The sequence below is a fragment of the Amblyomma maculatum genome, chromosome 7 (genome assembly GCF_055883805.1).
Source record: "Amblyomma maculatum isolate TAMU_Amacu chromosome 7, ASM5588380v1, whole genome shotgun sequence".
NCBI lineage: Eukaryota > Metazoa > Arthropoda > Arachnida > Ixodida > Ixodidae > Amblyomma > Amblyomma maculatum.
In genome coordinates this window covers 106,524,051-106,546,807 of record NC_139350.1, presented here as the reverse complement: position 1 = coordinate 106,546,807, position 22,757 = coordinate 106,524,051, and the positions used below count along the sequence as shown (strand labels likewise).

The following is a 22,757-nucleotide window of genomic DNA, read 5'->3' as shown; positions in this document are numbered from 1 at the left end:
TGTGCGAAAGAGGCCCACCATTTGTCTGATTTATGGTGAGTTTCATGCAGCCGGCTATCACCAGCGTTAACTTGATACCGGGCTCTCAGGAGCAACCACGCGCATGCCACTGACCGGAAGGCCAATTTAAAACCAATTGTGCTGCCTGACAAGCCTGAGCACAGCACTTTAGTTTTCCAACACCGCGGAGCCAATTTGACCCTCGCAACTGGTAGTATCGAAATTCAGCCACGTGTATATGCGCGGCCTTGAGGGTGCTTTAACTGAATTCACTCAGCAGGAGTTACTGCCTGTTTTGTTATTGCTATTCTGCATATGCATGACCGCGTTAGGGTAACTTGAAACGCACTTCATTCTCGTCAATCTTAACAATAGAAAAGTATAGCTACCCGCATGGCATGAGGACGAACGTACGTAACCGCACTCTTGGGCGCTGAGAGCTTGGGGCGAGCATTTACTACCATAGTTCATATATAATGGAAGTATATTGTACTGCAGTTAGCATTGACGGGAATAATGACGCATTGGCGTTTGGAGTATGCAGTATTCCTTATGGCGCAATTGTGAATAACGTGCACGTTGCATCACGTCCAGGTGCCGAGCGTGGGTGCAGTTCTGCCACAACGTCAGCCTGGAGAAGACATCATGGCAGCTGCGAGGTTTGCGGGTTTGTTCCAAGCACTTCGAACCGTCTGCGTATCTATCGTCACAAAGGCTGCGACCCGTGTTGATGCGCCTACTTATGTCATGTCATGTTTGCCTCAATTGAATCTGTCTTAGCACTGTCTTCTATGCTTTTCAATTTCCTACCTGGCAACGTTCGTGGAACTGCAGGGCTTTTTTCTATCCGCACTGTGACCACTGAGATGAATAGCCAGCTTAAAGAAACTACTGCTTGAGCTGCCTGTGACGCGTATTTTTTGTTGGTGCGCTTTATCACTGTATTTGTTTGGTTGCTGTAATAAACCATGAATATGAAAACCATACTTGCCGAACACTGTATTACAAACTGTGCACTTGAGCCTGTGCTTTGAGCACCATACCTTGTACTCAAAAGTAATAGCACCAGCATTTCCACCAAGGTTTCCACTACGAATCATCCATGATTGCATGCTTAGCCAGCCAAGGTAAGCCAGCGTCTGAAAGTGTTGCTGGCTTTCTATGCTGCCTTCTTTGCCAGTCACTTTCATTGGGTTCCGAATTGCACATTAACAAGGCCATAACTAGCAGGAACTCGAGCACATTTGACTGGCAAAGGTTGGTGCGCACTGAAAGGCAACCTTCATGAGATACCGGCTTGAAAATGCGGGTTCTATAAAAAGACCACTTTAAAATTCGCGCTAAAAAATACGTATGCGTGACGTCATTCAACGTCACTCATACGTAGTTGCCACCCAATTAGGCGGTGCCCATGAGCCGCCATTTTTTGGACCAATGGGCGTCTATGGAGCCTTCCTTCGCTACCATTGTATATATACCTTGGCCGCGGTCGCACGAACGCAACCCCTCAACCAGCAGAGCGCTACATTGAAGTCTCCGGTGGCGCCACCTAGTGCATATAACATACACTGCGTCAGGGAAGGAACCCCTGTGAGCCCACTACCCCATTCTAGCTCACTTTAGCTTGGGAGGATGTTTTTGCAGATCGACGATGCGCAATCAAGTGACACATACGTGACGTAGCCAACACGTCACGTACGCGTATCTCGCGGAGTCTTTCTTTTTTTTTTTTTTCTGCGCTCGCGGCAGTTAGTTTTGTACAAGCCATAACTCCTCCTCCAACACAGTCTTATCCCCTCCCCCATGGCTCCAAGCAGTAAACCCCGGGGGAAAGAGCGAGCGCAGACTTTGTGCGTTTCTAGTCTTTTGCTTTCGTTTTCTTTCTTCCGGTGGTCTGGCGGGGTTAGAGCTGGTATTCGAAGCGATGCAGGGACTTCCCGTCGCGAGTCTGCTTCTTCGCAGCGCTCTGCAGGGATTGTGCACGTTTGCTTCCTCACTACAATGAAAACGTGCAAGAGTATACTGACCTTATGCGGGGCCTCAGATATATTGAGTACCTGCGCATGAGTTATTTGCACACGCGCGCGCCCACACACATGCAGTTTTTTAGTGGCAAAAAGCAAACAACTTTACAGCATCTTGCGGCGCGTAAACGTTGATGTTTGGAATTAAGCTGTGAAATTATACAAGATGTTACTAAGCTTACGGATACGTCACTGCATATACATTTATATATTGAAGAGGGGTTTATTAGAGGTTATTCGAAGGACTGGAGACGGCGACCGGTGACACAAGACGATTGTAGAGCGAAGCACAATCTCGCTCGAACAAGACAGTCCGAGCTCTCGCGCCAGCTGATCGGCGTCATCATCGTCGTTAGTGTCGGCGCTGTTATAGTGCCTTCTAGGCACTATAGCGCTGTATCATCTTCTTTCTTACTATATATATATATATATATATATATATATATATATATATATATATATATATATATATAGTTGTTGTATGTACATAATTGAGGCGTAACTTAGGTGCAAAAGCGGCTGATTGAGCCAAGTAAACGACAGCAAATCTTCAGCACTCCTTCCGCTGCCTCTCAAGCCAAACCAGCCCATACCTCACAGCTATAGCGAAAAAGAAGAAAGGAAGTCAGCGTGCACACTGCTTTACCGAGGGCAGCTCCAAGCCGTCACTCGTTTGAAACCACGCTGTCTAGGTTGGCTAGCCTGCCCGCCCCTTTATTGAGGGGCTTTACCCGCCCCTCCTTTTAACCTCTCCCTACTAATAGGAAAACAAAATACAGAAGAAAGCGTGCGGACGGCTAGATGCTCTCCCTCCGCCAGCTCGAAGCCGCGCTCGAACGGCCAAGCGCTTTTCTCACTGCCCCAGTAGAATTTAAAAAAAAAAAAAAAAAAGACGTCGACAAGACACGCAAAAGTGACGTAGTAGCTCCACGTCACTTTTATGTCACGTGATTGCGCGATCACGACCGGCAAAAATACCCTCCCCTTTAGCTTTGCTATAGTGCCGAGAATATACTGGCTAGTGTGTCGAGCGCGCCGGCTGGGATGGCTCGGAGAGCAATGAAAGCCGCCGGCGGCCGCATAGCGGCGCTGTGGTGCGAGAGGGTGCGAGCCGGTTTCTCGCGCGCATTGCGCCGCGCTGCTGAGAGTTGGAAAGGGAGCTGCGCGTTGCTTTGGCTCACGTTTAATACTTTGTTTTAGAGCTCTTTCAGGAGCTTAGGATTGATATAACGTTTTAACATGCTAATGCTAATATCGAATTGCTTTGTGCAGATTGCTCGAACTTGAAAGCTCAATCGGTACGTGAGCCACACGCTAACCCGGTAAACGCACATGAGAGCTTTCGCGTTTGGAGGAATTCAAACTCAAAGAATACAAGTCACGAAACACAGATTCGGTTTAATAGAACGAAGGCAGCATGTTTAATCAAAGGTGACAATGCGAGTGGAAGGCAATGCTGGCATGTTCTTCCCACTTGTCCAGATATCCTAAAAAGTCTTCCAAGAAACGCATGTCTGGGCTACCCGGCTTAAGTGCACGCTTGGTTATCCTGGAGGTCATTACTCGTATCAGGCGATTGATTAGCGTGACGAAGTCTTCTGTTGGTTGCACCCGAGTGTATATAGTCTCCACATGCCGCCATTGCAAAAAAAGTCCTTTAATAACCTCATCTCCAAAAAGCTGGAATGCAAGGTCAACCTTCATCTTTTCAAAGTTATTGGGTCTTAAGCATAAGCTAGGCTGTTATCCACGGAAGGTATCCGCATCCATGTAACCGGAATGAGAATGTCCTCAAACGAATGACGGCCTCCGTGGTGGTTAGGTGTCTGCAGTGTAGCCTGGCTGCCACTCTGTTCACCCACAATGCCCGCTTCACTGGAGCCGGAGGAGTCGTTGCAGTCTTGAAAGCCAGCTTCGAGAAAACAGGAGCCCTCGTCGATTTCCGAGCCCGAATCGCCGGGTCCAGTCCCTGCGTCCCGCTTATGGCGTTTACGAGGTGGTTGTTGCTCGCATATGTTTCTTTCCTTCCTTTTTGGTGCCGTCTTGGGCACAAGGTGTGGAGGGTATAATGTTAACGGTTTGAAAATAACGATGTTAAAATAACCATCTTCTACATGCTTCTGTTTCGCACCCCAGTTATGTAACCCCCCTCACATATTACTCCAATCGGAGCCCGTGAGGTATTTGAATAAAAAGAAAAAAAAAACAGCACAACACAAAAGAGGAACCTTTACTTACAGCGGCTAATTAAGGTACATCGCGGCCTGCGATTTCACAAGGTTTTGCCGAAGTCACCATCTTTTGAATGAAGAAGCTGACGAAGTTTTTTTTTTTTTTTTTCTCAGATACGCAATATGCACGAGACGCGGCCGGTTAATCGCGATGAAGCTCGTTGGTAATGCCGCGCTTACGGTGAAACATGCGCCTAATATATAACTGCATCCATATATGTGTAGCGCAAAATGACAATCGAGGGACACAGAAAAGGTACACAACACAGGTGCTGTCTGTAGCGCCTGTGTACACTTTTTGCGCTACACACTGCCATGGAGCACCGTTACCGACTCGCCCAGGTTTGCATCCTTGTGAATATAAGTGCATGCTCTAAAAATGTTTCTTGCCAACAAAAGCAGTTGCCGTTTACCTTCAGTCATTTCTATCGATGCTTCGTTCCCATTGTACAGAATGCGTACTTACGTAGCATCAGATAGCGCAGTAATACGTACGCTCCTTGTTCTAGCGGTAGCCCCGTTTGCCAAAAAAGAAAGTCTTCTCTGTGCACCACCGCTTTCTCTTTGGCATTTTTCTCTGCAGTTTAGTTAGAGGCACTGGGGAAACAACAATCGGGAACCGCGCTTCACCACTGGCGACACAGTAAAAAAAAGAAGGGATACAGCCCAGGTGAAAATTTTCTGCTGGTTTCCTGCTGGGATCCTGCTGGTTCCAGCAGTGCTGGGTTATTAGCACATTCCCAGCAGCTGCTGGGAATGTGCTAATAACCCAGCACTGCTGGAACCAGTAGCTGCTGGGACCAGTAGCTGCTGGGACCAGCAGCCACTGGGACCAGCAGCTATTGGAACCATTGGCTGCTAGGTTTCAACCGAGGGCTGCATATAGTCAGAATTTGGTGGATTGGTTCTCTGGGGGCTTGTCAGCCTACGAGAATTTGGTGCAGCGACTGCCTTGGACTGCACAAAGAAAATAATGGCAACAGCAGAGGTTTCAGTCATGACTCATAGTTTAATTTTATTTTCCATGCCCATATAAATTCTGCAATCTGCATGGACACATTTTCCCTTCGAGACTGTGGTACTGCAGCAGGTGTGCTCCAGCTCCAACTCGGATGGTGCCATGAAGGTAGCTGCATGAAAAAAAACAGACCAGAAAAGTATGCTACCAAAACCATGCTACTGCACATAAAATATGAATAATGGAAATTGAAAGCATCTACCCAAGAACCACATATTTGGTGCAAATCCACATGAGAACTGGTCAAGTGTGATGCAAACCACGTTTAGAGAAAATTTTCAATGAGCAGCGCTTCTACTAATGTGTGGATGGCTAGCTTTTGCATGTGCCTGTGCAGGCTGCACCAATGCCCACACGCACCCATGGCGTTTCATTCATTCAACCATGAGAACGCCACTCCTAGGAAAGTGTCTGCATTGCTTTAGGCAGATGCAACGTAACAACTGGTGTGGTATTGCCAGAATGGTTAGATGAAATGAGGGGCTCGTTATGATACAATTTAAAGGAGCAAACAGTCTAGAAGTCCAAGGTAAACATTGGGGATAATTTTTCTTTTTAGGTTTGTTGTCGATGTTGATAAGAATGAGTGTTAAGATGATTTAGGGAGAAAGAATATTAAATGAAATGTGGAAGGAAAAACAATGCCGCTTTTCATGCAATATTATTTCTCCCAAAATCATCATGAGACTCATTCTTGTTAATAACAACAACCCTAAAAAAAAAAATTATACCCAACGTTTACATTGGAGTCGTAGACTGTTCGCTCCTTTAAATTAAATCAGAGATGTCAAAGGTATACCCATTGCTAGCCAGACATGACTGTTTAGCGGCATATTCTTTTAACCTTGTTTGGTATGCCACTCGTCATACACCCATACCCTGCAAATGGATTGGCATGGAAAGACAGTCTAGTTAGTCTATTTGCAACGAACCGTATCGAATGTGTGTTAACTTGCACAGTGTGTTAACTTGCGATTAGACGTTCTTTGAATCCTTGGCTGTTCACCATTGTTCGTACAATGCGAAAAACAATCGGGCGACAAAGATATTTTACTTGCCGAAAATAGCACCAATGATACTTCGGCAAAATGATATGGCCCATTTTAAACTAGGGACGACAAAATTACCAGCTCACTTACTAGTCAATTACTAGTCACTCGACTAGTAAGCGGATCTCATCACTGCCGAACTGCGCTGGCAGTAGCTCACTTACTAGTCAATTACTATAGTCACTCGACTAGTAAGCGGATCTCATCACTGCCGAACTGCGCTGGCAGTGGTGCGCGCTTGAGTCACAGTTCCCGCTTGCTTCACTGTTCTTTTCCTCCGTGCCTATAATAAGCTCTCGCAAATCCACTAAACGTTACACAACGCGAGGACTACAAAAAAAAAAAAAAAAAAAAAGAAATGAGATGCACTTTTTTACTTACCAAACACACGCAGGTCCTAGGCCTTGCAGATGTCACATCACATTTCTCAGTCTTGACAGAAGTTGTTACACCACCTTGACCGGTTCAAACTTACGTAGATGTTTCAGGTAAAATGCCTTAAATAATTCATACTGACGACGACGTTTAAATATTGTAAAAAGCACAAAACACTCCTGCATTCGCAAACACGAGCCAGCACAGAACAGCTCACTACGTAAATGGGTGCGTTCCAATTCTTAGACGTCTAGCAAGACTGCTTCGTAGACGTCTACGTAGACGTCTACGTAGACGTCTACAGGTTCGCGTATTGGAACGCGTCTACCTGTTTACGCCTAGCGTCACCTCGCGGCATAAAGGTTGAACTAAACCGTTTTAACAACTATTATAACGCTGTTTTCTTTAAAGATTTATGACAATACAGGTAAAAATCACGTTTTTAACGGTTCGCCGATTTTTTGCAGCAACAATATTACATGTGTAATCGCCACAACGTAGATAGACCAGATAGACTATTAATAGATTAACTTGTAGCAGACCTACTTCTCACGCAATGAGCCCTATCACGAATTGACGGAAGAGAACGTTAGTCCGTTTTTCCTTTTTTATTACTGATGCTGAAGTGTACATGCTTCTCAGATGTCTCATTCACACAGCTGTAAGAATGAAAACATGCAAAATACTGTAAACTTGAGGGGATTACGGACGAAAGGTGATAACCGGCTACAGCAAACGAAAAACTGTGCCGTTACACCTGTTGTCTGTAGTCACTAGACGAGGAAACCAAAGAAAACAACTCGTTTTAATAATGTACAGGCACAAAAAAATCAATGCGCAACAAGTCGGCATCGTCAGGCGAGTTCGTTCTTCCGAGATTAACTGAAAATCCGCGGAAGTTTGCCACAGCTACTACAGCAAGATAGAAACACACACGTGCGCCGTACAGCAGCCGTCCTGACTCTCGGCGAGGTGCCCAGAAAGTGACGAGTTCGTCGATAACATCACGACTGAAGAAACTCGTCAAGTTAAAAAAGACCAACAGCATCTAACGCAGCTTTCCTCTTAAGCGCGGTAAAAGAATCTGCAGTGCTATGAATCTCACGACCATAAAGACAGCTAAATTAGCCTCTAGCTAGCGCATACATTGACGTAACAACTCACGTTTGAAATACTCCGGCGTTCCCAAAGAGCACGACCACCGTACAACTACTGCAACAACCGCACGCACGACTCGCTCAGCGCTACAGTGTTCTAGAAGGGGGCAGTGGGCTCACTGCCGTATCCATGCGCCGCTCCGCCGTAAAGCACTCAGTGTCGATATCTCCGGCGCCCGCCAGGGGCGCTGCTGCCAGCGTCACCTGAACGATCTCGCTAGTCGCTTCTTTTGCTTCGCGGCAGCGGCGACGACGGTTTGCTTTTCACAGCCCCTTTTGATCAGTTAGTCCTCTATCGCCTGCTAAATCCGTGTGGTCTTTTTGTGTCTCACGCTTTTTTAGCGTGCTATGTCAGTGAAAAATGCCTGGCCGTCGTCAAAATTACTGCTTCGCTCCTGGGTGCAGAACTGGCTACAGCCGTGTGAAAGACGCGCCGAAGGCGTCTTTGTTTAAAATATAAAATAAAAATAAAAACTTAAAATATAAGGCATGTATCTCAAGGGACCTGAACTCATAATATGAGAAAATTGTTTTCACAGGAGGATCAACCGGCTCATCAGCATCATGACTTCTAGGTTCCCGGCAGAAGCTCTGCGACCCAATTCTTCATCAGCCAAAGCACTCTCGGATTTTCTGAATTATATCACATCTTGGGAGCAGCACGCTGGTGGAGCAGGAGGGTTCTTAAGCGAGTCAACAGCGACTGGTCTGCGTGTGACAATCTCAAGCACTTTAGGGCTACTGTCATAACTAGAAAATTTAGGGTATGCATATCTTATGACATCTCGGCTTAGTCAGGATATCGTATTGAAAATTTGTTTGGAATCGTGAGACAAGCATCCAACTCCCACTCAGTTTCTCATAACAATTAACTGCATGTCATTCTATAGTTTAGTCAAAACTGTGAGATATGGCAATGCAGATCCATATGTGCACTCAGTGCTTTGCTTGATGCTGAGCACAGCAGTGCAGGTGGTCCTCCCAGCAATGCGTGGGACCAGGTGGATGCCCTCATTGCTTCGGGGAACTTGCCAGATGCGGAAGCGATGTTGTCTTCAGTGGATCATGACGAACACATAGAGAGAAGCGACTCTCGCTTAACTTATTATGTGTCAGGATACGTCGCGAGGAAGTTCATAATAAAAACTAAGTGCCAGGAATGCATGAAAGCTCTGACCGTGCCATCTGAAGATGAGAGTCTTGGGCTGGCTGCATTAATACGATACAGAGACAGAGGCGGGCTACTATACCCGCACAGCACACTGTTTTCTTTTGTGAAAACTCTTGAGGATATGTTCACGGAATGCTTCAGCAAAAAACAGTTGCATACCGATAGCATTTTAGATCTGCTCAGCCTGGTGAAGGCAAGATGCATGCGCAACATTGGTTGCACTGAGCATTCAGCTGAGCTCACCAAGAATGTGATCAGCTTTTACCTTACAACGCGGCTTCATTTTTTTACAAAGGGCATTAACTCAGAGAGAAATGAAAAAAGAAAGAGGACCATGCACAAGAAGATCGCGAAAACTTCCTAGTCTGCATGGTGTAGGATTATGTCCACTTGTAAATATTCGGCCAGATTTTTCGGCTGCACGTGTTCCAAGTCTTAAAATAAACGTTATTACATAAGAGTGCCTTGTGTTTATTTCCTTTACATGTTTTGTTGGGTTTAGAGCGACGCAATGCATATAAATAGCTTCTCGAAGCAGCAATGCGCTGATGTCGAATTTCGCGCGCATACTTTGGGAAGAACACTGCTTAATAACATGCATTTCCGCAGCCGATGATAGTTGTAAAAAAAAAAAAAAGGTTACGTTGAAATTGGCCCTGTGGTATTCTCACTGCGAGAATGCGGCGACCATTACCGTTATATTATCAAATATCATTGCACATCCTGAAGGCACCCTTCGCCATTGTCTGCGGTGCAAAAATTACCCGGCCCCATAGGTCACTGCATACTGGTAAGATGCAGCAAAAGATGTATCGTGCATCAGACGTCATGAATATTGCATTTCGTTCGCCAAATCCAGCAGTGAACGGTACCCGTTCTACTTCGGCGCGCGGTCTAGCTTCAGGTTACGCTGGGAAGCGCGCCATCTGCCGGTGTCGACATGAAGTGCGTCACGCGCCGCCGCCATGTGAGCGCACTACAATATTCTAGAACACTGTACTCAGCGCGAAACGCGCTCTGTCCGCCATGTTTAGACAGCAAAGTAGTCTGCATCGATGTTGACTTCGGCGAAGCCGTCTTCGCGAGACTGCTTCGCGAGAATTGGAACGCGTCCAATGTCTAAACTTCGGAACGGCTTCTTTTGGCTTGTTGAGCGTCAACCGGAGACTGGTTACGATAGTGTCGTAAGCGCTGAAAATGCGCGTTTGTCACGTTACGAAAAAATACTCCTTAAATATTTCAAATTGTGCTAATATTACTATTTGTATACTATCTTACACGTAATTGTATTCGCTCTGCTCTGATCGTTGCACCAGATCGTTCGAAGGCGCATCGTCTGCTACGCTAGCAGATAATGGTGACAGCAGTAACAGCCTCGTGCATTACGCCGTGATAAACAAATTCGTAAAGATCAGATAACATTTTTTGCATCTTTGATGTTTGCAATAGCTCATAGCGGTATAACACTGCGGCTACCGGCCGAAAAAAAAAAGCATAGCTTCTTTAAAAAGGTGTCTTTCGCAGCTACGGTGATATTTTGATCACGGAGCGGAAACATGGTGTAAAAACGGGTATATACTTTCCGTGCTACGTTTTTGTAGAATGAATGAGCTCGCGATAGGGCAATGCAACAAGTTCTCACGTGCGTAAATGAACTCCATTACATGCGTTTGTAAACTTGGGTGGGTTACTTGCTGGTTCCAGTAGCATTCCAGGAGGGAACCAGCAAAGAAAACCAGCAAGCACCCTGCTGGAACCAGTAAAGCCAGCAGGTTGCCTGCTGAGACCAGCAGACGCTCACTGCTGGAACCAGCACAGCCAGCAGGTCGCCTGCTAGGACCAGTGGAAAACCAGCAGGTCGCCTGCTGGGACCAGTGGAAAACCAGCAAGCACCCTGCTGGAACCAGTACAACCAGCAAAAATCCAGCAGGCTACCTGCTGGTTCCAGCACAAACCAGCAGCTTCCAGCAAGAAACCAGCAGAAAATTTCCACCTGGGAGGCGAGCACAGAACGCGCGCACAAAACGAGAAAAAAAAAAAAAACCGATGCAATCGTCGCCGAGCAGGTAGAAGTGCGGAACGACTCGCATGAGCAAACACCTACTCCGTAAATAAACTACTGCACCTTCGTGAAAGCAAAAGAGGCGCAGAAGCAGGTTTAACACGCACGCACAACACCAACAGATTGCCGTATTCTGAAGAGAGAAAACTGCGTCGTCTGCTCAGGTGGCACCCTTTTGACAAGCAGCGCCCTCTGCCGCTACCGATTGGCTTTCATTGCAAATAGCGCCATCCTCGCCCATAGGGAAGCGCGGGCGCTCGTCACACTAGCCAGTATATTCTAGGCACTATAGCTTTGCGACGCCACTGCAGTTACTCGCTGCACATGCGCAGAACAGGTGTTTGTGCATTACAGTGTGGACAGATAATTAAACTATAACGACGAAGAAAAATGACAAAACCAATAGACCCTTCTTATTAACAGGTGTACAGTAGCACTATGTTATAGTGTTCTAGAACTGCTATAGTAGCACTATAGGCTACCTGTAGTGTTCGCTCCCTAGCGGCGAAGGATATGAACTTGAAGGTGCGCGCTCGAGCAGTGCTATCTGTGCAGGTCTGTATTTCAGTCGGTCTTGGTTTATACTATATTCTCCTAAACACTCGCTCGATATCCTGCAAGTGCTCCTCAGAGGACTTGCTGTGTATAAATGTATGTCATCAAGCACACGTGACAAAGTTTCCCGAGCAGTCCAGCTGCAGACCAACACCGTGCTTACAAACAAAGGGGGCGCTCACGGCGTCGCAGCCGACTGGGGGTGAAAAATAGGGTTAGCGCCCATAGGAATACATGGAACCGAAATATTTCTAAGCAGTTTTCTCATTTCACGGGGCACCTGTGATGTCGTTATTCGGTACAAAGCAACTATGGACATCCTAGAACAGATCGTCAAAATATGAAATCTCATTACCGAGGCGAAGTATTTTTAAAACACCGCGAAACATGTTGGGGTGCGAGTTGGGAGGGCCACCCGTAGAAATACATGTAAACACAACTTACCGGAACATTTTTCTCATTTCACAGAGCATCAGAAGTGGTGGCCGGTCGTTAAACGTTAACCAGCGCTTTGAATAAGTGTGTGATAAAGTATGGTGCGTCATTACGGAGGCAGTCTACTTTTAAAACTCCCCGAATGACCTGTGTTATGAATCCAGACACCGCTAAAAAGCCGAGCTGTGTGTAGCGAATCGCGCAGTTTTGCTAACAGTCTGATATCGTGCCGCATAGGGTAAATAAGCTTGATAATACTGTCGCGCCAGTGATACGTGCTAGACAGAATTACATTTAAAAAGCATGCAGTTGTCAAACACCATACAACAATATGAACCGAATAATATTCGCTCATTGCAGCAGACAGCGTAGCTGGCGATACCCACCAGCGTCTGCCAGCGACAGCGCCGGTGGAGCATTGCCGTCTACAACTGTGCGCGGTCAGTTTATCGTGCTGTGAACGGTCCCGCAAGTCGTCAGACTTGCAACCCAGACGGCCATAGACGTCCGACGGACGTCAGTTTTCGGACCTTTGGACATCCGACGGAAGTCCGGTCATGTTCGATATACGTGCAGCGGACGTCCGTCGGACTATCGTTCGTGCATCCGGATCGCGTCCCACGGACAGCCGGAGGCGGACATTCGGACGTTTCCCGGAATTTGCTTGCAGGGTCCGCTATTGGTGTAAAAACTTGCCAATAACATTCGTGTAAAGCTCAGCAAGCATGTGCCATGGAAATTTCAGTCACATACTAGTGCTCAATGCCTTTGTCGTTAGAACAGCAGTGCGCAATTAAAACTTCCATCAAAGAGGCACATATGCTAGCTGAGCTTTACACAAATGCACCATTCCTGAAAACATGTGAAGTGCATAAGCATACCAGCATGCGAGGTTGTAAAAACAGCATTGTTTTTTTTTTTGCTTTATTGCAAAAACTGCATGCATAAATAGTCTACACTAAAAAAAATATCAATGTTAAAGCTGCATGCAAACATAGACGGAATGGCATGGTAAAATGCAGGCCAACTGGAGTATTAAGAATCTACTTGAATAATTTTTTTTAATTATCCTTGGCCATGACAGCTCTTCCCTTGGGGAGGTGGTGGAGGAAAAGGTATTTATTGAAACCTAATATTTCAGAATTAGCGAGGAGATGATTGAGTCCTCTGTGCGCGGCCTCCACAGGCCGGGATTCCAGGAGCTGCTACTATCCTGTGCATTCGCTCAATCAGCTGTTGCTGGTCTTTCAAGCCTAAGATGGAAAAAGCAGGTTGGGCTCCTCCTGCAATAGAAGGGAAAATGAAATTCAAGTTATCTGTGCTGAACTTTGATTACACATCTCCAAGGGCAACTGCCAGTTTCCCTCAATTGCTTTTTCCAGATGGCACTGTACGCATGCATCTCCATTCAGAACTGTCACATACTATATAGAAAGGTCATATAACTGCAGCAAAACCCATGCAGAATAACAAAAGATACAAACGTAGTTTGACCAGAACCTGGCATTCAGTATTTTAATGTTTTTATGTCGTCTCTTTGAACATGCCACTCTGACCAAACATGGCATGTTATGCTTGCTGCTATGCGCCCTCAGCAATGCCCAAGACATGGAGTGCACATGCAGAGAAACTAAGCATAAAGGATGCTGTATATGAACATAAAGCACAGCCAGAGCATTGCAGTATTACACAGGTATGCATTGGCGGCAGAAACCTGCATTTTGAGCGGTTTAACAGGCAGATTTCTAAAGTCATTGTTCCTGCTCTGAAAAGAAGTGATCAATAATAACATCATTTAAAATTGTTACCTTTTTGTTCTGTAAACTGCACGTTTCGCTGGTTTCCATGTACCCTCTACCGAAGACATTCCCTGGGCGTGTCAGGGGTATATCGACATCAACATCTAGGCTACAAGAGTCCAGAAAGCGTCTCCTTAGAGCAGCTGCGACGAAGTAACTTATCTGATAACATTCAAGCTGCTGCAGCAGAATAAAGATAGACATTTGACATGTGGCTAAAGCCCAATGTGGAAGCATAGCTCGCCGCAGTGATTGCGCAGTGTTCATGCTTCTACAAGAGTTAAAAGTAAAGTTATTTGTTGACCCACAGCGCTATATGTGACATTACAATAGCAAGGCTTATAGTTACACAAAACACAAAAAGCTCAAGCTCCTGATGTATACCGGCAGCATGCAGCATGGACGTTAGTTACTGAAATATGGTTGCATAATTCTGGCAACCAGTTGTGCATGTATGTCATGGATTTCTGAACTACGCACAACAAATTACAAAAAATAATGGTCTTTATAAATGCAGCCAGCTGTTCACAAGAAACACTAGCTTTTTTAGGGGGAAGGTAGTGGGCGCCAAAGAAACTGCCCCTGTCCAAGGCCCATAATTTGCCCCTATGTAATATCGGGGACAAAAGTGTGTGGACTACACAAACTGCAATCAAAGCACATAACTTTTGCCCCTATGTAATATCGGGGACAAAAGTGTGTGGACTACACAAACTGCAATCAAAGCACATAACTTTCACATCGACCAGGAAACTCGGACCATACTTGTCGATGTGAAAGTAACGTTAGTTCTTTCATGTGTGCAAAAAAAATAAGGTCACAATTCGTTTACATCACGATTCTAGTTCAAAATCTTCACACATACTGTCCAGAGACTTTCACCCCCACAGTATAAGCCACCACTTGAGTAAGAGATTAGTAAAAAAGTGTATAAAAGACATTAGTGCTGTTAGACAACTATAGCTATAAAAATGGTGTTGACATTGGAGTACTGCCTTAAGGCGGGGCCTAGGGCATTACAAAAGCAAGAGTTAGTGTCCGCTGGTCCTCATTTTAACGAACAAAAAGAGGGGGGGGGGGGGAAGAAATCTACCTCAACTACATGTTTTGTGTGTCATCAAGCCGCAGTTAGCATTAAAGATATGACACAGTTTTGTGGAAGATTTGGGAGCGCTTTGCTGCTTTCTTACAGGATTGGACAAAAGAGCTCACCATCTTCAGAAAGGCATGTTATATAGAAATGAAAATAGTGAATTTACTGCATCTGGCCACAACAACTTGCACACGGAGAGGAAGATGAACTGAAAACTTTATACATGAATGCACGTATTTACAACAGGTGAAACAATGACCATGATCTATGCCGAAGAGGAAAGAAATCAAAATCTAGCTCAGAACGAGTTCTCCAGGTCGCGGGGCACAGTTTCATTAACTTCGGGACTCCGCCCACATTTCTCATCCCCAATAACAACGAACTCACACATGACTGGCTAACAAACATTTTGGCATGTCTTTCCACTTTCATAAGGTTCTTCACCCTCTCCCTAATACAAACAATGCAAAAGGGACAAATTCGTTTCACAACAAACAGAATTTAGAGAATGGACCTCGAAATGATTGGCTCACTAGGTCACATGCCAAACTCTCTCCCATAGGAAATAAAAAAAGAAAGCAAAAATTAAAACACATCAAAACAGAGTCCCACGTGCGCAACCATTGCCCAAAGCTTGCACCCTTGGCGGCTCCTTTTACAGGGCAATTATTGGCATCCGAGTCAGCACCATTGCGGACCACATCAGAAGAGCCAACCCACATCCTCCCGCTCCGCATCATACCGTCACTGTTGCACACTTTCCCTTCTTCAACGCCGCCATCTCCCACCATTGTTGACATCCAGGGTTGGAATCCTCAACGAGACCCCACTCAGCGTGCCTGCATAATTGTCACTTTTATGGGCTCCCCGACAAGGAAGAGGGCCTTACACCCTTCAACCTGACAGTGTTTTTTCTTTGAACGATAAGCAGTTCTTCCAAAAGAGGTGCTCGTTTCAAAGCTGTGCTGCCTCCGGGTGATGGGTCCAGTCAGCGTACTAAGGACCCCTTAGTTGTATACTGTTCGTAAAGCTCCTTAAATAAAAATGAGCCCCCTATATGACGCAGCAACGAGAACAAACTGCCTGTCCCCGCGTCTTCGAGTGCGACAGCAAAGTCCTTAGAAGAAGGGACTTCTTTCCCTCTCTGCCTATGTTTCCGTTAAGCACTGTAGCTGCTGTAGCTGCCTCTCTGTGCGCGTCTCCCCGCCTCCTGTCTGAGGACAAGTGGGAGACGGCCGCAGCTGGGCATTGAACAGGTGACCCAAAAAGAGTAGACTGAATAATGGTGCATAGCATACCCACCGATCCTTTACAGAATCATTAAAGAAATGAAAGCAACACATCAGATAACGCTTCAATGTTTCTAAGTGCAAAGTCGACAACTCCAAGTCATATAGATATATGTACATCTCTGCACATTAACTAGACAGAAACAGTGCAGAGTAAACTAATAATTCAGTGTCTGGCAACACTATTAAAATGGGATAAAGGCCACGGGGGGCTACGATTATTAGTACCGTTTTGCCTTTAAACTACAATAACATACTTGTTGCAAGCTTAAAATCAAAGATTCACACCTGTCCCACCCACAGCAATGGAACACACATCTGACAAGTCTGCAGAGAAAGAGCAAAGCTAGACTATAACAGATGCACCCTTGGTTGTTTTTCTGGCATTTCTGAGGGTGAAGAATCTGACTTGTCAGTAGCATGTATATGAATAAGAATCCTATGACAGTAAATGCATCAGATTTTCTGGAGTGGCTTTTCTTTGCTGACCACATATGAGGTGAGCTATAATTTATCCAACTTGGCCTAGCTTTATTCTATGAATAACAAAGCTATAGGAGGTACACAGTCGTCCACTCAGGCTAAACATGCGAGTGCGCGGCATGCACTTTTCGAGATGCCACTGCATCCATCGCAGCCGCACACCATAGCGAAGAGGCAGACAGCATGAAGTACCAGCCTCTAGTCCCTCTACCACCACTGGGGTCCCAAACTAGGGACCCCTTGTTTTTGTCAGGACAGGCCCCCTCAGGGTCAGCTAGTGAGTAACCTCCTGTATTTGTATCTGATGGAAATGTTTTCCACTACCACCCCCAATACGCAGCTGCGCATCATAGCAGATGTGAAGCAACAGCTCCTTGTCCTTCTACGCATAAGCCACTTTGCCTTGATGCATGCCTGCACACCATAGTAAAGAGGCAGATGACATGACGCAGCAGCTCATGGTACCTTTACACATGAGCCCCCCCCATTGTACTTCGATACGCACCATAGCAAATATACAGACTACGTCACACAGCAGCTCCTGGTCCCTCTATGCATAAGCCATTTTGCCTCAATACGCACCTGCGTACCTGAGCGAAGAGGCAGACGTGAAGCTGCAGCTCCTGGGCCCTCCATGCACAAGCCACTTAGCATCAATGCACGGCACGGCTGTGCACTGTAGTAAAGAGGCGAAGAATGTTAAGCAGCAGCTCCTGGTCCCTCTACACAACAGCCATTTTGCCTCGATGCGCATCTGCACACCATAACAAACAGCCAGATGTGACAAAGAAGCTCCTGGTTTCTCTACACATAAACCACTTTGCCTCAATGCACGTCTGCACACCGGAGCAAAGAGGCAGATGACGGGAAGCTGGAGCGGCTGGTCCCTCTACGCACAAGCCACTTAGCCTTGATGCATGGCTGTGACGGATGCATTGCTATTTTGCAAACTGCATGCCACACATTCCCATTCAAGCTAAGAGTGGACGACTGAGTAAACGTAAAATACTGGTTATTTACTTCAATGGCCAATGACAAAAAGTAACATGGTGGACAATGTAAAAAGAATTTGCTGCATAAAGTTTGTTGAAACCAGTTCTACATCCTACATGTAAACAAGCTAAAAACATAACTGTCGAAGGGATGTCCTGTGTGTTTAAAATCATCACGCTCAAACAACTTCAACACTGACAATCATGATTCAATATTAATAATATAGATAATGATACAATACTCACATTTAGCCATACCAAAGAAATGAGAATGCAAAGGGATGTTGCTGTTTTTTCCCCGTGGATGACAGTTTTCCATGCTCAAAGTGCTGCTTCCTGTTGGCCAACGAAATCGGTTACAACAAATGGCATCTGAAAAATTTTTGGAAGCCTCATGCTAGTCTTCAACGAAAAAAGCATTGCCATACAGAAGCAGAACACAAATACTTTTACAACACACTAAAAGCACCAACTGTTGTTGGTGCTGTTTTTAGGATGACTAGGTACAGGTTTTTGCTGTAGCAAGCCAAATGTTAGCCTTCAATAAGGAAAGCATTCCCATACAGAAACAGAACACAAAAAATTTTAAAACACATTAAAAGCATCAATTGCACAAATGCTTGTAAGATGACCAGGTACAGGTTTCTGCTATAGCCCACATCATGTGGCCAGCGGTTATCAGAAGCCTTGTATGTGAGCATGATGCCCTAGATTTAATTTATGGCTATCACTGTATTAACAGGCATGGGTTTAAAGCTACTTTAAAGTGATAATCTAAGAACATGGTGAGAGCTTTCAGTGCGAGACATAAGCTCAGTATCATGCACTATAAGGTGCTGCATGGCTCTAGTGTAGCTTTGGCATTATCTCGCTGTCAATAATGCAGTGAAGTTCTGAGGAGCCTTTGAATATCTGTAAGGACAAAGCAACAACAATTTTGTTTTCATCTCACTTTTGCTCGGCTTGTTTTTTTCTTTTTTGTTTTTTTAGAGCCCGCGGCTTGCATGGCCTCCCAGTACGCCTGTTTTGCATAAAAGGCGTTGCAGGCACCAGAGCTCACAGCCCAACTGTATCGCGGCGGCGGTATGTCAAATTCGTGCCAGAACAGCGCAGAACGACGGGTCAAGAAAAAGACCAGTGCTGACTTTTTTTTTTTTTTCTCTCATCTCCTTGTCCGGTTGTTCTGCGCGGTTCGGTCCCACATGCATAACCAAAATGCGCAAGGTGCTGTCCTGGTTTCTCAAAGCTGAAGGAGAGTACTAAACCTTTAGTTATTTAGTAGCTACAGCCGTTCCTTCTAGAAACTGTAGTTGCCGTAAAGCTCAAGAGAGAAAGATCAGCGGCTGTCAATTAAAAAAGAAAAAAAAACGCGACGTTTTCACAAGTGTAGGCATGTCGCACGATAGGCTCGAGTGCAAAAGTTTTCTCGTATAGTTTTTACAACTCAGCACGTTGCGCATGGTTAACAAATTAACTCCTTAAAAGCTCCGGCAGGCACTCCTTTATCAAAGACAGAGAAGTTGCGCGGCTTACTGGCGCAGCGTCCAGTAATGCCGAGAAAGATGGCCCTCAGACTTGAGGCTAAACTTTAGTTAGTCGGCGCGGAGCTATCCTGTCAGTCTCGCCTAAAACACTCGACCGTTCGGCTGCTGTACAGAGCTGTTTCCTTACCCAAAAGCGCAGCACCATCGGTGCATCGAAAAGTTCCACTAAAGAAACAAAAGTTCGGTGAAATACTTACTTTGAAATCGGCGGGTGAACAAAGTGTGCCAGCCGCACCAAGCCACAGCAAAAACAATGCTAGCAGTGCACTACAGCCGTAGGTATTTGTAACTGCGCAGAAAATGCAGAACACGGGAACGTGAAGCCATCTTCCATGATAAAACTTCAACTTGTCAGGTGGATTGGATTGGCTCATTTCAGATTTTTTTGAGAATAGGTTCGGTTTCGTTCTTTTTGAGCTTGCTGCTTGCTGCGTCTATTCAGCCACTGATTAAAATTTCACCGAAGCATCATGATAGAAAAATGTTTAATGGTCATTTAACTTTTAATCAAAAATTTTTGATGGAAGAATTCAACGATGAAACATGCGGAAAATTAAAAGACCGTTTAATGGAAACGCTTTCTATCGCATCGATTCGCTCTAGCATATCATATAATGCAGGCTTGACGGCACTACTGATTCAGACGAGCACGACGTCTACAAACTATATCATAGCTGTGTAAAAGCGAATCCGGTGGCGGACGTACGGCGGCTGTCCGCTGGGCGAACGGATTCGACCATCCGCTTTCGTACGTACGCCGGAATTCCGGCGGACGTCCGAAATCGGCCGCCGAATTGAGGCCGAGTTCGGTTGTCCGTCGGACGTCAGTGGCCGTCTGGGAAGGGAATGTAGTGTACCATGTAACATGGTGTCAGGGCGTGATACCAGACGTTCACCAAAAAAAAAAAAATAAAAATGAGAAGGGTTCAACGCTGCTGAACCGAGTAAAATGTTGCGGTAATTAAGTTGTGTTTACATGCGTTTTATGGGTCGCCCTCCCAACTCGCACCCGCATACGCTCGGTGTTTTGAATATACTACGCTTCTTTTGGTGAACGTCTTGTATCACGCCCTGACATCATGTTCCATGGAACACTACATTCCTTTGCAAGTACTGCAAGTCTGACGACTTGCGGGACAGTTCAAGGCACGATAAACTGACCGCGCACAGTTGCAGACGGCAATGCGCCACCGGCGCTGTCGCTAGCAGACTCTCCGGAGCTGGAGGCGGCAGCGTTGGGTCGTTGGGTATCTCCAGCTACGCTGTCGTCTGTTGCAATGCGCGAATCTCGTTCTGATTGTCGTATGGCGTTTGACTACTACTTTTTAAATGTAATTCTGTCTAGCACGTATCACTGGCGCGACAGCATTATCAAGCTTATAATTATTTACCCTATGCGGCACGATATCTGACTAAGCAAAACTGCGCGATTCGCTACACACAGCTTGGCTTTTTAGCGGTGTCTGGATTCATAACACAGGTCATTCGGGGAGTTTTAAAAGTAGACTGCCTCCGTAATGACGCACCATACTTTATCACACACTTCTTCAAAGCGCTGGTTAACGTTTAACGACCGGCCACCACTTCTGATGCTCTGTGAAATGAGAAAAATGTTCCGGTAAGTTGTGTTTACATGTATTTCTACGGGTCGCCCTCCCAACTTGCACCACCATACGTTTCGCGGTATTTTGAAGATGCTTCGCCTCGTTAATGAGATTTCATACTTTCGTCATCTGTTCTACCCAGTCAAAAAAAATCAATGGGTCCAACTGGGAAGACCAGTCAGATTGAATTGGTTCTGCCAATCCCAAATGGTTTGTCCAATTGGTACTGTCCAACCCAAATGGTTTCTCCACTCCCAATTGGGAAGCCCAGTTGGTTTCCTCACTCCCAACTGGGCCGCCCAGTTGGTTTCATGACTCCCAATTGGGAATGAAGAAACCATTTGGGGGTCCCAATTGGGACTGAAGAAACCAATGGGGTATCCCAATTGGGATTGAATAAACCCATTGGGCTTCCCATTAGCCCAATGGGTTTATTCAATCCCAATTGGGATTCCTTCGCTCCCAATTGGGACGCCCATTTGAAACGAATTGGGCTTCCCATTGGTTCTAATTGGTCCTAAGCAAACATTCCCAATTGGGAAAGTCAAGTCAGTGATATCCTTGACTGAGATGTGCACAGATATACATACCTCTATAAAGAGACAACAGTGAAAAATTTAAGTTCTTATAAAAAGTATATGCCGCTTAATCTTGTTAATTGATTATATCATGTTCACTCTAAGTGCAGGCATAATTAAATAAGTTAACTCTGAATAACAAAGATGTGTCACTGGTCCCAGCAGCCCTGTTCAAAGAATGGAGTATATAAGTCTGCAACCTGTAGGTATATACATTGAATATGTGTCAGTTCCGTGTGTGTATGCTTGCTTGTCTCATATATGATTTCTGTAAAAAATTGTAATTTCTTTCCACTTGTATAGAAGTCGGCTCCCCTATAACTTCTGGACACAAAACATTGAAATTGTATCTCCATTATTTTTTTTTTTTCAGCTATGTGAGTTCAAACCATTTGGGCTCAATGGGTATGCCATTTGAGTTCAATTGGTGAACCATTTGGTCTTCATAGGTGACCAATTATTTCCAATGGGGAGCACCAATTCATATCAAATGGTCAGGCCCAATGGGTGGCGAAAACACAATTGGTTTTTGACCAATTCATTTCAATTGGGAAATTCCCAATTGGACCCATTGACTTTTTTTGACTGGGTAGGATGTTCATAGTTGCTTTGTACTGAATAACGACATCACAGGTACCCTGTGAAATGAGAAAACTGCTTAGAAATATTTCGGTGGATCCATGTGGGCGCTAACCTTATTTTTCACCGGGCCGCGACGCCGCGAGCGTCCCCTTTGTTTGTAAACACGGTGTATCCAAAACCAGAGCTTGTTGCCCTTGGACAAGTTTTTTTTTTTTTTTTCGAAAAAGCTGCCGTACACCTACTACACACAAATGTTTTCGAAGTACTTAAGATCCTGATCATTCAGTCAGCATTTCAGAATTCAACACTGAGTTACCGAAAGGAATTGACAACAGCTATGTTATAAGGTCCGCTTCTTTGATATTTGAAAAATTTCTCTGAATTCTTCTTCCCAATTAATTATGCCAGGAAAGTGACAGAGATAAGAACGAGAGGCCAATTCGATTCTTATGTGCACAAGCCGTGCAGGAAGATTTTGAGACTGAATTTTCTAGACGCAAATCGCATTTTGATCATCATGAATTGGTGAATATATAGTCAATGTGTAACTTTGAAGGACTATTTTTTTATTGTTTGCCGCTCTTTTCAATTCTGCTTAACTGTTTATGCCCATTTCCTAGATTAAAAGTAGTCGCGAAATTACTTATACATTTTGTCTTTTAACAATTGTTTTGAGCGAAGCTAGAATAGCCCACTGCACTAGACAAGTGACATTT

At 45.2% G+C, this 22,757-nt stretch overlaps 2 long non-coding RNA genes across 2 annotated transcripts; both read right to left on the bottom strand.

Annotated features, from left to right (window-relative positions):
- Positions 1 to 5,244: 5,244 nt before the first annotated feature.
- Positions 5,245 to 6,952, bottom strand: LOC146184273 (uncharacterized). Its single transcript, XR_014708852.1, has 2 exons — positions 6,704 to 6,952; positions 5,245 to 5,385 (listed from the first exon to the last, which is right to left on the bottom strand). It is a non-coding gene; the product is annotated as an uncharacterized LOC146184273 (long non-coding RNA).
- Positions 6,953 to 13,012: 6,060 nt separating this feature from the next.
- LOC146184272 (uncharacterized) lies at positions 13,013 to 19,622 on the bottom strand. Its single transcript, XR_014708851.1, has 4 exons — positions 19,475 to 19,622; positions 17,980 to 18,105; positions 17,324 to 17,417; positions 13,013 to 13,360 (listed from the first exon to the last, which is right to left on the bottom strand). It is a non-coding gene; the product is annotated as an uncharacterized LOC146184272 (long non-coding RNA).
- Between the last annotated feature and the right edge of the window lie 3,135 nt (positions 19,623 to 22,757).